This window comes from Trichosurus vulpecula, chromosome 8, assembly GCF_011100635.1.
Source record: "Trichosurus vulpecula isolate mTriVul1 chromosome 8, mTriVul1.pri, whole genome shotgun sequence".
Taxonomy (NCBI): domain Eukaryota; kingdom Metazoa; phylum Chordata; class Mammalia; order Diprotodontia; family Phalangeridae; genus Trichosurus; species Trichosurus vulpecula.
The window spans coordinates 211,313,781-211,328,410 of NC_050580.1; positions in this window are offsets into that span (position 1 = coordinate 211,313,781).

The window sequence follows — 14,630 nt, forward strand, 5'->3', positions numbered from 1 at the left end:
AGCTATTAATTCTCTTCTCATAATTTCATGCATTTCTTTTAGTTCTTTCTCCAATTTTTCCTTTACTATTTTTTTTTATTTTTAAAATCATATTTTGTATTCTCTCTATCTTTCTTTCACTCTTCCAGGAATTTTTGGTTAGGCTTGTGTTCAATATGCATTTTCTTTGAGGCTTTGCTTGTAGATGGTTTTACATCATTGTCTTATTCTGAGTTTGTGTTTTGATCTTCCCTGTCATTGTAATAGCTTTTTATGGTTAGATTCTTTTGTTATTATGTTTGCTCATTTTTCCAGACTATTTCTTGGCTTTGAACTTTATGTTATAGTTGGGTTCTGCTCATGGGAGGGGTGGGGGATGGGGTTTCACTATCCCAAGTTTCAGGGGTTTTTTGCCCTTTTTCACAGCTAGTTTGGGGATCTGTACGTTTTTGGTGTTTCCAAGCTGGTGTGATCTCAAAATAGGTATGGTCACTGCTTTCCTGGTCTGTGCTCTGGTCCTTACCCAGGTAGCAGCCCTGTTCCCTTGCAACCACGAATACTAGTGCTGCTTTCTGACCTGGAACTGTGACCTGGAACTAAGACTCCTGGTTTCTCTCTGCCCTAGAACTGCAATCAGGGCCCCTGCTCCCTTGCAACTGCAAGAGCTCCTCTCCTGGAACTGTGACCTAGAACTGGGTAATGGGCAATGGAGTTGCCAAACAGTACCTGGTCGTGCACCCAGTGCCACCAGCAGAGTTGTCCCATGTAATCTCTTTCTCACCAGTTGTCCAATCCCTTTACTGTTTCTGAATGGTGAGAGCTCTCAAAACAGCTGCTGTTCTGGCTATTGTTGCTGCCACCTCCAAAGCCCACAGCTGGCATTGCTGCCCTGCTGCCCTCCTGGCCAGCCCCGCCCCACCCCCCACACACCTCCTCAACTATCATAGACCTCTCCTTCTAACCTCCTAAGTTGTCTTGGGTTGGAAAAGTGTCTCACTCCAACCATTTGTTGGCTATGCTGCTCCAGAATTTGATTTGATGTATTATTGCATTATTTTAAAATTGTTTAGAGGGGAATGTTGGGAGAGTTTCGTCTCCTTGATTATCTTAGTATCACCTCCCATGTTTTATTTTTTAAGTTAATTGAAATGAGATGAGAGAGGTCAGAGAGAGAAATATATATACATATATATATGTATCTACATATATTTATGATACATTTCATACATATGATACAGAGAAAAATAAACAGAACTTTTATTAAGCCCTCACTATGTGCCAAGTACTGTGCTGAGTTCTAGAGTACAAATATAAGCAACTAATACAGTTCCTGCCCTCAAGAAGCTTGTACTCTAATGTAGAATGCTAATATATAGAGGATGGGGGAAGAGGATATTAGATAGCATTTATTAAGCACTTACTACGTGCCAAGCACCATGCTAAGTTTGGAGGATACAAATATAGACAAGCAAATACAGACAAGTCCTTGCCCTGAAGAAAGTTACCTCCTATGAGGGAAGACAATACATCCAGGGGTACTGGAAAGAGGGAAGTAAAAAGGATGTGGGAAGAAGGTACCTACGGAGAAGAAGTGGTTGGGTGACCTGAACACTGGCAAGGTAAAGCAAAAAACTCATCTCTCGGGGACTATAAAACCAGGGATAGAATCCAAGGATCTAGTGGAATGGGGAAGATTGTAGAGTGGGGCTATGGTAAGAAGAGGACTGAGAAATGATATAGAGACCTAGACCCCAGCAAGAGAAGGCAACAGTTTATCTAGTAGAAATGGAGTGCCCCAGCTATATCTTTATGAGCTCTGATTTTCAGCTAGCCAGGTCCAGTATGTTGACTTTTCAGATGATATGTGCAGTATCCAGTTAAGGTCAAGTCACTCCTTCTCCCTTATGTTAAAATCTTTCTAAATCAAAAAACCGTTATTTGATCATCATATCATCATCAATAGGGCTATGGACTGGATCTGTGGTCTTCTTCATTTAGGGAACATACAGGTGAGGAAGCTTCCTCTAGAAATGCAGATCATCACCTTCTCTACAACTTCTAGTTCTAGAACTAGTGGCTTAGATCACTGGGAGGTTAAGTGACTTGCCTAAGGTCACACAGCCAATATGTGTCAAAGGCAGTACTTGAGCCCAGGTGTTCCTGGATTCAAGACCAGCTCTCTGGCCACTCTCCCACATTTCCTCTCTTTATTCATAAATAAGGATAACAACTGATCCCAGATTGGTCAAGTAGGTAGGACAAAAGAGGAAATAAAAAATGATGGCCCTCGTAAAAAAGAAAAATTTATTTTAATTTTTCTTCTCTAAATGTTGACAATTTTAGTACGTGCCTTGTTGATAATTCTTCATGGTGTGAAAGCTATCCTGAGTTGTTGAAACCAATACCAAGATAGTGCAAGCAGTTCCTACCAAGCTGTAAAGGTTTCTAGTATAGAGCCAGGAACAAACTAGGCATCTATCACCTTGTGACCAGTCTATTTAAATTTCTGTAGATATCACTAGAAGATTTAACTCAATTCAACAAGTATTTATAAAACAGCTACTATTTACAAGGTACTGCACAAGGCACTGGAGATACAAGATACAAGACCTCAAGGAGCTTATATTGCACTGTGCTGAGGGGGCTAGGTGGCACAGTGGATAGAGCACTGGGCCTGGAGTCAGGAAGACCTGAGTTCAAATCCAGCCTCAGACACTTACCAGCTCTGTAATCTTGGGCAAATCACTCAACTTCTACCAACTTCAGTTTCCTCAACTGTAAAATAGAGATCATAATAGCACTTACCTCCCAAAGTTGTTGTGAAGGTCAAATGAGATTGTATTTGTAAAACATTTAGCGCAGTGCCTGACGCACAATATGCTTGCTTCTTTCTTTGTTCTTATGGGGGAGAAGAAAAGATACATTTATAAAGATATGATCCAAGAAATCAAAATAGATTATCGGCAACCTGTCCTAGAGAAATCTGTCCCTTTGCCCCACCTTACCATCATCCCAATACCAATGGAAAGAGCATCTTTAACAACCAGGAGAAATTGTGGATGTCATCATATTCAGACCCATTAGTCTTAGTTAGGCAAAGGCTAACAGTTGGCTCCACAGTTGATGGCATAAGAGATGGCTACACTGCCATAGGGCAGGGAAGCCACAGAAACAAAGTGACAGAGGAGAAAGCCAAAGGTTAAAACATGTGAGTCAGAAAGAGTTGAATGGTCATGTTCCATCATACGCAACCAGAAGGCTGGTCACAAGGAAATGTTTTTGGCCACACCAACTCAAGAAGACCACCTAGTAAGGAGTAGATAGGGTGATATTCTATAGGGTTAATTTCCCACACTACAAATGAATCTTTTAAGTATTAAATGAATCCTTTAAGTATTAAAGTAGCCCTCAGAAATATTTTCCCTCTGATCACCATTATGGGTGATGGCTTTCTACTTAGCACTTTGAAAGTAGCTAGTGGAAGTCCCCAGGCCTCCCTTTGGCTCTTTTCTGACAGTGGTTTCCCTCCCAAGATCTTTCACATCACCAGCAATACTGAAAGAGACCTTACATGTCATCTAAACTAACCACTCTCCCAAATCAAGAATTCCTCTACAATATATTATACTGGAACTGCTTAAGCATTTCCAAGTATCACTATTTCTAACAATTAGACCTGTTTATTTCAACCCACAAAAAAATGCATTAAGATACAAAAGAAATGCTCAAAGCTGCACCTGCAACTGGTGACATGGGTAAAAATACCAAGAAGGTCAAAATTGTTGGTAAATATGGACCTCATTACAGAGCATCCCTCAGAAAAAAAAATGGTGGAAAAAATTAAATTTACCCAGCACATCAAGTATACCTTCTCTTTCTGTGGTAAGACCAAAATGAAGAGACAAGCCATAGATATCTGGCATTATGGATCCTGTATGAAAATAGTAGCTGATGGTGCATGGACCTACGATGCCACCTCTGCAGTCACAGCCAAATCTGCCATCCGAAGACTGAAGGAATTGAAAGACCAGTAAAACCTTCTTATTAAGTATCTATAGCCCATAGCCCAACAATAAATGGGTTAATTTATGGAATTAAAAAAAAAACATAAGCAGTTCCAGAAAATGCAAAAAAAAAAAAACCCCATTCAAATAGACTATCACTTCCCTCTAGAAATAAATGAATTTGAGGTTGCTATCAGAGCAACCTGGTGACTTTCACATAATCCTACACATTTTCCCCAAGACTTGTTCTACTTTCTTGTGTGTGGTTTAAACTTCCACCAGAATTTAAAGTTAGCTTGAGAACTACTGAACAAGAAATCTTGTTTCCACTAAAGCTTTGTTGTTGAAGAAACTCACTGACTTTTGCCTTCCAAATAGAACACTGGGTAGGAACTACGTGACCAATCTTCTTCCTTCTCCAGGGACTCTGTGTTGCATTAAGATCCCCTGTCCCTCTACAATGTCTGATCCTGAACTCTTGAACTAAGATTACTCACAGGACAGTTCCCAAGGTTGGTGCTGCCCAGTGTATTTCTCATCTCTGGATGGCACACTGGATGCTGGGATCATGTTACCTAAGGTTCATTAGATATTTTTCGTTGACTGAATGAGTGGGGAAAAAAATTAAGTTGTATATATGTTATGTGCCAGAAACAAAACCCAGGAGAAATACAGACCAAAAGCAAAGATAGCCCCTGTTCCCAAAGAGTATGTATTCTTTTTAAAATTTAATTTAATTTTTTCTATTAATAAAAATCTGTTTTTGCTCTCTCCCAGTGTCCACTGGGGAAAAAAGAGATGCAAAACCTTTGTAACAAATAAACATAGTCAAGCAAAAAATACCTGTATACACATACAATATATACACATGTGCCTGTATGTATGTAGGTAAATGTGCTTATATACACATACGTATGTATATATAGATACATATATATGTCTATACAAGTATAAATATACATACATATATATGTGATGTAGACACATACGCTCATATACCTGTATATGTAAATATGTGACTATATAATACACATACTCATTTATATGTGTATACATAAGAGTATGTGTGCACACATAATATGTTATATGTGTACATGTATACTTAAATACATATGTATATACACAAACATATACTTATGTATGTATGTACACATTTGACTATATACATATACATATCTGTACGGATATATAGTCACACAGATATGTACATGTAAATATATACATGTATGTGTATATCCAGATGTAGATATTGCTATAAATATAGATAAAGACACACATACATATAATTCTACACTTTGAGTCAATCACCTCTTTGTCAGGAGGTGGGTAGCATACTTCATTATTAGTCCTACGGACTCATGTTTGGTCATTATGCTGACCAGAGTTTTTAAGTACTTGAAAGTTTTTTTTTTCTTTATGGCATTTAAAAAATTACAGTATTGTTATTGTATTAGTTTTCTTTTGATTCTACTTGCTTCACTCAGCATCAATTCATGCAAGTTTTTCCATGTTTCTCTGAAATGCTCTTTGTAATTTTTTTATCACATAGTAGTATTCCATCACACTCATATACCCCCAAAATATTACCAATTGACGGGCATGCCTTTAGTTTCTAGTTCTTTGCCACTACAAAAAGAGCTGTTATAAATTTTTGTACACATACATCCTTTCTCTCTTTCTTTGATCTCTTTGGGGTTTAGGCCTACTAATGGTATGGCTGGATGAAAGAATATGCACCATATAGTAACGTTTTGAGTTAGTTCCAAATTGCTTTCCAGAATGGCTAGACTGATTTACAACTCCATCAACAATGTAGTAATGTGCCCCCTTCAGCATTTGTCATTTTCCTTTTCTGTCAAACTTGTCAAGAGACAGATATGAGGTAGAACCCGAGAGTTGCTTAAATTTCCATTGTTCTAATTATTAGTGATTTGGAAGATTTTTTTCATATGGCTATTGATAGCTTTGATTTCTTCATCTGAAAATTGCTTGTTCATTGATTAAAGAATGTATTTTATACAACTGAATCAGTTCTCTGCCCCCCCCTCTCTTTCTGTATGTACACACAAACATACACACACACATATAGTATTACCGTTTTGGGTTTTTTTTTTTTTGCAATGAAACCATTATCAGGAAACTTAATATAAAGATTTCCTCCCAGTTACCTGTTTCCCTTCTAATTTTAGGGGTATTTTAGGGTTTTGTGTGCAAAACTTTTAATTCATAATTCAAATTGTCCATTTTATTTTGTGGGATCCTTTCTCTCCCTTGTTTTGTTACAAACTCTTCCTTTATCCAGAGATCTGAAAGATGTAATTTCTTCCTTGCTTTTCTAATTTGTTGGTGATATTATTCTTCATGTCTAAGTCATATACCCATTTCCTCCAGTTCTTTTCCTTTTTTTAATTAATTTATTTTTAGTTTACAGCATTCAGTTCCTCAAGTTTTTGAGTTTCAAATTTTCTCCCCCTCCCTTTCCTCCTCCCTCCCCACCCAAGACAGCATGCAATCTGATATAGGTTCTACATATATCTTCACACTAAACATATTTTCAAAATAGTCAAGTGGTAAAGAAGAACTATCCTCCAGTTCTTTTTCACAAGAACTGCTTTCAGTTCCGTGCTCTTTAGGAGTCTTCATTTATGGGCTCTCAGGATAAGGTCTAGACCTGTGATTTTATTGGTATAAGCAATAGCCAGGTGAGGAAATTATCTCTATTAATGTAGGTCAGCACCTCCTCTACAATTTATAGTCTTAAAAAGTTGCCTAGGGCACTAAGAGTTCATTTCTTAACCAGGTTCACAGGGCCAATCAGTGTCAGAGACAGGACTTAAACCCATGCCTTCCTGGTTCTGAATCTAGCTCTCTATCCCTATATCAGTTGCTTCTCATGGAGTCATACCTTGTTTTTTTTCCTTCTGAAATTTTTTTAAAATCTGCTTTTCTGAAGTCCAGGTTGCATGTATAATTATGCCTGAAATTTCCTTCTTTTGCAATTATAAACTATGCAATCATAGAATCATTTTCTCTCTATTACTTCCATATCACCAACCAGTCCTCTTTCTTGTCCAAATGATGTCCAGAATACCAGTTCCCCTTCCTGTTTCTTTTACATTCTGAGTGGCCAAGTTGTCCATGAGGAAAGTCAAGAATTTATCATATGCTCTACTTGCAGTAGAATAAGAATTCAATAAATAGTCCAGAGAGCTGATAATCCAGTCACTACCGTATCCTATATCATAATTGTTCTATCTCTTAGGCCAGCTGCTCCCCACACCCCCTCCCAAGTAATCTAGTTCCAAAAAAAAAAAAAACCAAAACACCAAAGCAAAAAACAAAACCCAGAATGAGTTCAGAAACCCATGGTACTGGACCAAATCTGACCTTACAGCCTCCGGTCACAGCTCACTCCACATTTGTTCCAAATAGTTGAGACTAAGAGAAAGAAACAAGAAAGGGCAGGGTGGGGTGCAGTGGGGTGGTGCACCAGCATCTGGGTCACAGCCTCATTCTCCCATTTGCAATCTCCCCTCTCACTTCACTAGTCCACTCAAATCACACCCTAGTTATACCACGTCTGTTCAAGTTCTCACCACACTTACGTTCCCTCTTAAGGTCACTTCCTCTACTCTCGTGCCAATACCCCCAATGAATTGTTATGGATTCAAACTCTTTACTTCCACTTGCTCTCATTCTTTATTCTCACCCAAATACACAAGCAGTACATGCTTCCTCAGTGGTGTGCTGGTAAATATTTAACAACCAGATCTAGGTGTGAGGTAGGGAGGTAACATAAGCTCAGCACACTCTTAAACTTAATTTGAATTATTGACATTTTCTCCATCATTTTCTCAAGTCTGGATGCCAACAAAATGATGAATAAAGTCCTAATCAGCAGGGGATGCAGATTTCTTAGGTGTAAATGCTTACACTGATAATTTAGCAGTCAGTACTTGTGAGCTGACTTCAGCTGGCTTCAACACCTCTGTGTGTTTTCTCCCCAACCGCAGATGTTGTTCCTGCTGCATTCACATCTCCCAAATTAGTCCTCAAAGAACCAGCTGATATCCACAACCTCTATGACTGATTCTTTCCTAAATCCCCCAGGCAGAATTGAAGACACTAGACACTGGCCAGTCCTCATAATCACCCCCATAACAGCGGGAGACAAGAAGAGAATCTTGCATGATAGATACACTTGAGTGTTCTTTTCCTCCTCTCCACTCCACCACATACCTCACTCCTTTTAACTTGTCTGTGCCATTTTCACATTTTATATTAGGAAACTACAGCCTCCATTTGGTCAGGTTATTTGCTATGTGCTCCGGTTGATTCTTCTCTTATTCCCACATAAATGCTCTCCAACATGCTTCTACCCTCCAATACATATTTGTGTAAGTTTTTCATGTAGTATGGTTAAGCTGGCTTACATGGGCTAGTCCTTGAAGCATATACAGGTATTCCTTGATTGTTTCAGTCTAAGTGACCATGTGGACAACCCAGGCATCGGCACTGTGTGGTGATAAAGTCTTCTATTTGGATGTCAAGCCAGGAGAACTGATGACTTGGAGGTTGCTGACCCAGAACTGAGTGGATATACAAAAGGGGTGTTTGATATTTTCTTTTCATTTGTGGCTGTGAGCTGGTAGGACTACTTAGATCTGGTTCTGCAAGTTGGGGAAGCGTGGGTGGCTGCCCTGTAAACAACCAAGATATACTACTTCACTTGGTGATCTCCTCAGCTCTCATGGATTTAATTTTCATCTCTACACTAATGATTATCAAATTTACCTCTTGTCTTAACCTCTCTACTGACCTCCAGTCTAGCATTTCTAGATGCCTTTCAGACATCTTGAACTAGATGTCCAATAGATATCTTAAACTTAACATATCCAAAGCTGAAATCATTATCTTTTCCCTAAACCCTCCCCCCACTCCAAACTTCCCTATTACTATTGAGGACACTACCATCCTCCCAGTCCCTCAGGTTTACAATGTAGGTAGGTATCATCCTCAGCTCTTTATAATCTCTCACCCCTCATATCCAATCTGTTGACAAGGCCGCTCAATTTCACTTTTTCAATATCTTTCAAATATGCCCCATTCCCTCCTCTGATACTGCCACCCTCTTGGTGCAGGCCCTCATCACTTCATGCCTAGACTATTATAATAGCCTACTGGTGGGTCTATGTGTCTCAAGTCTCTCCCCACTCCAGTCTATCCTCAAGTCAGGCACCAGAGTGATTTTCCTAAAGCCCAGGTCCAACCATGTCATGCATTTATTCAATAAACTCTAGGGACTCTCTGTCACCTCCAGGATCAAATACAAAATTCTTTGCTTGGTGTTCAAAGCTCTTCATAACCTTGTCCCCTCCCACCTTTCCGATCTTCTTATACCTTTCTCTCCACTACATACTCTTCAATCTAGTGACACTGGTCTCCTGATTATTCTATGAACAAAACACTCCATCTCTCAACTCTAGATATTTTCTTTGACTGTTGCTCATACCTGGAATGCTCTCCCTCCTCAACTCCACCTCCTGGCTTCCCTGACTTCCTTCAAATCTTAACTAAAACCTTATCTTCTACAACCTCTCTTAATTCTAGCACCACTCCTCTTTTAATTATTTCCTATTTATCTCGTATATAACTTTTTATACATATTTGTTTTCATTTTGTCTCCCCTACTAGATTGTGAGCTCCTTGAGGGCAGGGATTATGTTTTGCCTCTTTTTGTATCCCCAATGCTTAGCACAGTGCCTGACACATAAATACTTATTAACCAATTGAGTACACGATTGCCTCTGTCTCTCATGTTTGTCCTTTCCTCAGCTTAGGTAAACAAGTATTCTGAGACTGAAGTCTTTAGGTGACATTATATTATTTACACTATAGTTGTAAATAGGAAGTAATCTTTCAGGGAAAGACCTAGCGGTGGAGGGAACCAGGAAAGGCTTCTCACAGAAAGTGGGATATGAACTGAGTCTTGAAGAAATCCAGGGCAGCCAAGAGGTAGAAATGAGGTGGGAGAGTATTCTGGGCATGGAAGACAACCAATGAAAAGGCACAGAGTCAGGAAATGGAAAGGCTCATTTGAGTATCCTATCTGTGTGGGGGCAAGGAATATTTTTGTCAGTTGGTTTGCTATGTTGTTGATTTCTGGTTTTGTTTTGAATTAATATATCCTCTGGATGACTAACAAAAATAAACATATTGATGTGGGATCATCAGCAGTGATTTTGAATGGATCCTGATTCATAGAGTGCCTTGAATATATAGACCTTGCTTATATCTATCACTTTGCAAACGTCATCATCATCAACCCTATCTCTCCCAGGCTGAAAGTGCCAAGTTACTTATACACCCAGTCTTATTGACAATCAGCACAGGAGCTGTATTACCTGTTCCTTTTTCCATCTGAGCTAGTTCACCCCTCTTTAGGCAACCTGTTCTCCCCCTTCTCCTTTGACTTTCTCGCCACTCTTTGGGGCTCACTATATTGATGCTGAATTTAGTGTGTATATATGACTGGCTTAGCCCAAGAACTCCAGAGATCCGGGTGCCTCAACTTTACCCCAGTGGCTGAGAATAACCATGTGCCACCATACCCAGCCTCTTTAAGAAACTTAAAAAGCATTATTGTTATCATCATTATCATTGGTATTAGGGCATATGAATTCGAAATCCAACTCTATTTACTACCTGTGTGACTTTGAGAAAACATCGCTGAAATTCAGTTTCTTCCCTTGTAGAATAAAAAAGATTGAACAATTGCCAGGGATTTGATAAAGACCAACAACACAAACTGTTGGAAAGGGATTCCCCTTTTCATAAGAACTGCCAAAAGAAATAGAAAACAGCTTGGCAGAATTAGGATTAGATTAGCATTTTATGCTATAAAATTAACTCCAAACATATAAATGACCCTAATCTAAGAAGTCAAATTATTTTTTTTAAACTGTAAAATTGTAAGTACTTTTCAGATCTGTGGTTTAAAGGAAAATACAGAGCCAAACAGATCAAAGATATCACAAAAGAAAAAACAGATCTTTTTGATTGCATAAAATTAAATAAGTTGTGCATGAAAATTGAGTATGTCTATAATCTTCTTAGAAAAGCTGTTGATTGAAAAACAGTTTGCAACAAATAGTTCTAATTAGTAATTCACATTTATATAGCTCTTTATTGTTTGCAAAGCACTTTAAATACATTATCTCACTTGACTCTCACAATAACTCTGGAATCAGGAACTACAAATGTAACAGGATAAGAAAGTTTAAGCAACTTGCCCACGGAAAGGTGGGATTTGAACTGAAGATCTATTATACAGGATATATGGGAAATTTATACAAATATGTGATACTAAGATATTTTCCAAAGATAAGTGATCAAAGGATGATATCATCACTTTTTAAAAGAAGAATTGCAACCTATTTACAACTATATAAAATGCTCTAAATTGCTAATAAGAAAAACATAAGCTAAAACAATTCTGAGGTTATCCCATACAACTATCATGTTTTCAAAAATGATAAATGATGGAAAGAGTGTTGAAGAGGCTCTGAGAAAACGAACACACTAATACACTGTTGGTGAAACCAGCGAAATGGGCCAACTATTCTGGAAAACAAGAAAAATGACTAAGATGTTCATACCCTTTGACCCATCAATTCCAAACTTGACATATACCATATAAATCAATTTATAAACAATTATTAAGTACTTTCTATGTGCTAGACATTCTGCATAAGAGATACGAAGGTAAAAGTGAAAGGATCCCTGCCCTCAAGAAAGTGTTTTTTTTCCTCTAATGGAAAGAGATAATATGCACATATATAAGTGAGGCATACGTAGGGCAGCTAGGTGGTACAGTGGATTGAGTGTCAGGTCTAGAGTCAGTAAGCCTCATTTTCCTGAGCTTAAATCTGGCCTCAGACACTTGTTATCTGTGTGATCCTGAGCGAGTCATTTAACCCTATTTTGCTCCTGTTTTTTCATCTGTCAAATGATCTGGAGAAGGAAATGGCAAACCATTCCAGTGGTTTTGCCAAAAAGACCCCAAATGGGGTCATGAAGAGTCAGATGCCACTGAAAAATGAGCGAATACACAACCCAAGTGTAGGAAAAGTCCCCCCCCCAAATATAATCAGGAGGTGCTAATGAAGTATTAAACTAATTACCCTGATCCCTTTCTAAGGTGTGAACGAGTTTGTCTAATTGAGTTAAGAAGGGGACAAGCAAACTAGCTATGCTCTTGGGGGGTTTAACTAGCTAAGCCCAGGGGTGCTCCAGAGAATTCTAAATCAGAAGCAGAAGTGGAGAAAAAAAGATGCCCAAAAGAGAGAGAATAACTGTTGAGTGTAGGAAGGAACTCTTTTTTAACCATCAACCCCCATTGGCCATGTTAAGTGTACTGAGAGACAAGGGGGCTAGGAACAGCTTTGTGTAGAAGGGTGGCAGCTGAGTTGAGCCTCAAAGGAACCCAGGGATTTTCAGAGGTGAAGAGTAGGAAGCAGCCAGCACAAAGATGCAGAAATGAGATATGGAGTGTTGTGTATCTGGGACAATGAGTAGGTTAACGCAGCTGGCTAACAGAGATGGTAGAGAGGTGACAGGCTGCAAGTGAAAAAGAGGAACGCATTGGCAATTTTCTAGTTTATTTTATTTAGATGTGCTTCTTTGTTATGAGAGAAGGTGATGTCGAGGATTGAGGAATATAATACAATAAAATATGATATGATATAATATGACATGATATGACATAATATGACACAATATGACATAATGACACAATATAACAATATAACATAACAACATAATATAATATAACATAACATAACATTACATTACATTATATTATATTATATTATATATGATATGATATGACATGATATGACATAATGACATAATATAACAATATAACATAACAACATAATATAATATAATATAACATAATATAATATAATATAACATAACATAACATAACATAACATAACATAACATAACATAACATAACATAATATAATATAATATAATATAATATAATATAATATAATATAATATAATATAATATAATATAATATAACATAACATAACATAACATTATATTATACTATATGATATTATATATGATATGATATGACATTATATTATATAACATAAGATAACATATAATACAGTATAATACAGTACAATGTATAATAAATAATGTAATATAAAATACTACATAATAATAAATAATATAAAACCAAGACATTGATCTAGATGGCATCTAACATTTCTTCCAGTTCATGAGCTGTGCCTTAGCTATTAGACTATAAATATTATTCCTAATCATCTATTCAGTTGTTCCTCCAAAGAATTACTGGGCACTTCCTCTTACACCTATTATCTTCCATGTTATCTGGTTTTAGAGCTTTATCTAGGGACTATCCATGAAAATGCATCATGTCTCTGGTGGTATGCCAGGCCTGGAGTCAGGATGACTGGAGTTCAAAACCAGCCTCAGATGCTTACTGGTTGTGTGACCTTGGGTAAGTCACTGTTTGCCTCCGCTTCCTCATCTGTAATTAGGGGATATTGATAGCACCCACCTCCCCAGGTTGTTGTAAGGTTCAAATGAGACAGTAATTGTAAAGTACTTAGTACAGTGCCTGGCACATAATAAGTGTTATGTAAATGTTAGCTGTTAGTATTTTTAACAGAAGTTTATAATTTCTTTTACAACTCTCTTTCGCCTTTCTCTTTGTATATTGAAATGTTTGTGTTTACTGATATTTGGTAAATTCATGATAAAAAAATAAAAAAATAAAAGTAAGACAAAATCTTCACCTTAAGTTGAAAATGCCACCTGTAGCCCTAGATGCCATTTTCTACCTAAGAATTAAAAGTCACTGGAGATGTATTCCAGGTTTCTTCAGACTGTGTCATTTGTCCCGATGGGAATCAGCACAAATGGGCAGGAATCTGTGGGTTTCGTGAGTCTTGGCAGGCTCTCTGTCGCATCTTGCATATAAGCTCAAGGAAAACAATACCTGTTTCCGTTAACCAATCAGGCTGACGTATATCTCAGTAGGAAGTCAGATGTTCAAGGGACTTTCCCTAGGCCAAGGCCTGCTGAGAACCTAAACCTCCCAAGGGACCAATTAGTACTGAGAGTGGACCCAAGGGGGACTTTTCCTTGGACAAGAGTTTAATTTTTACTTTAATCTAACCCTTGCTAGTTTCTGAAAGCTCATTTGAAATATTTAGTCCTGGACTTTATTGGTCACTCGGCTGTGAGGTTCCCTGGGTTCAGAGATCTGCCACACATCTTACCATCACTATCGCCCCATGCTTACTCATCTTCTGCAGCTGCTGGCATTAACCATGATTCCAGCATCCAATCCCTCTTTTCCTTCTCTGCCTTCTGTCAACCTCTTTGTGGGCTTATTCATAAGGAAAAGAAAACAGAAAATCAAAGATATTAATTAATTAATTAATACAGTACTGTTTGCATGCCTGCCTGCCTGCTTGTCTGGCCGGCTCTCTGGCCATCTGTCTCTCTATCTCTGTCTCTCTGGCATTATGAGCCTGAATTCACCAGGTATGCCAGCTTCTTCCCTTTATTGGCACTTCTTTGACAGAAAGCACAGGTAATTTCGG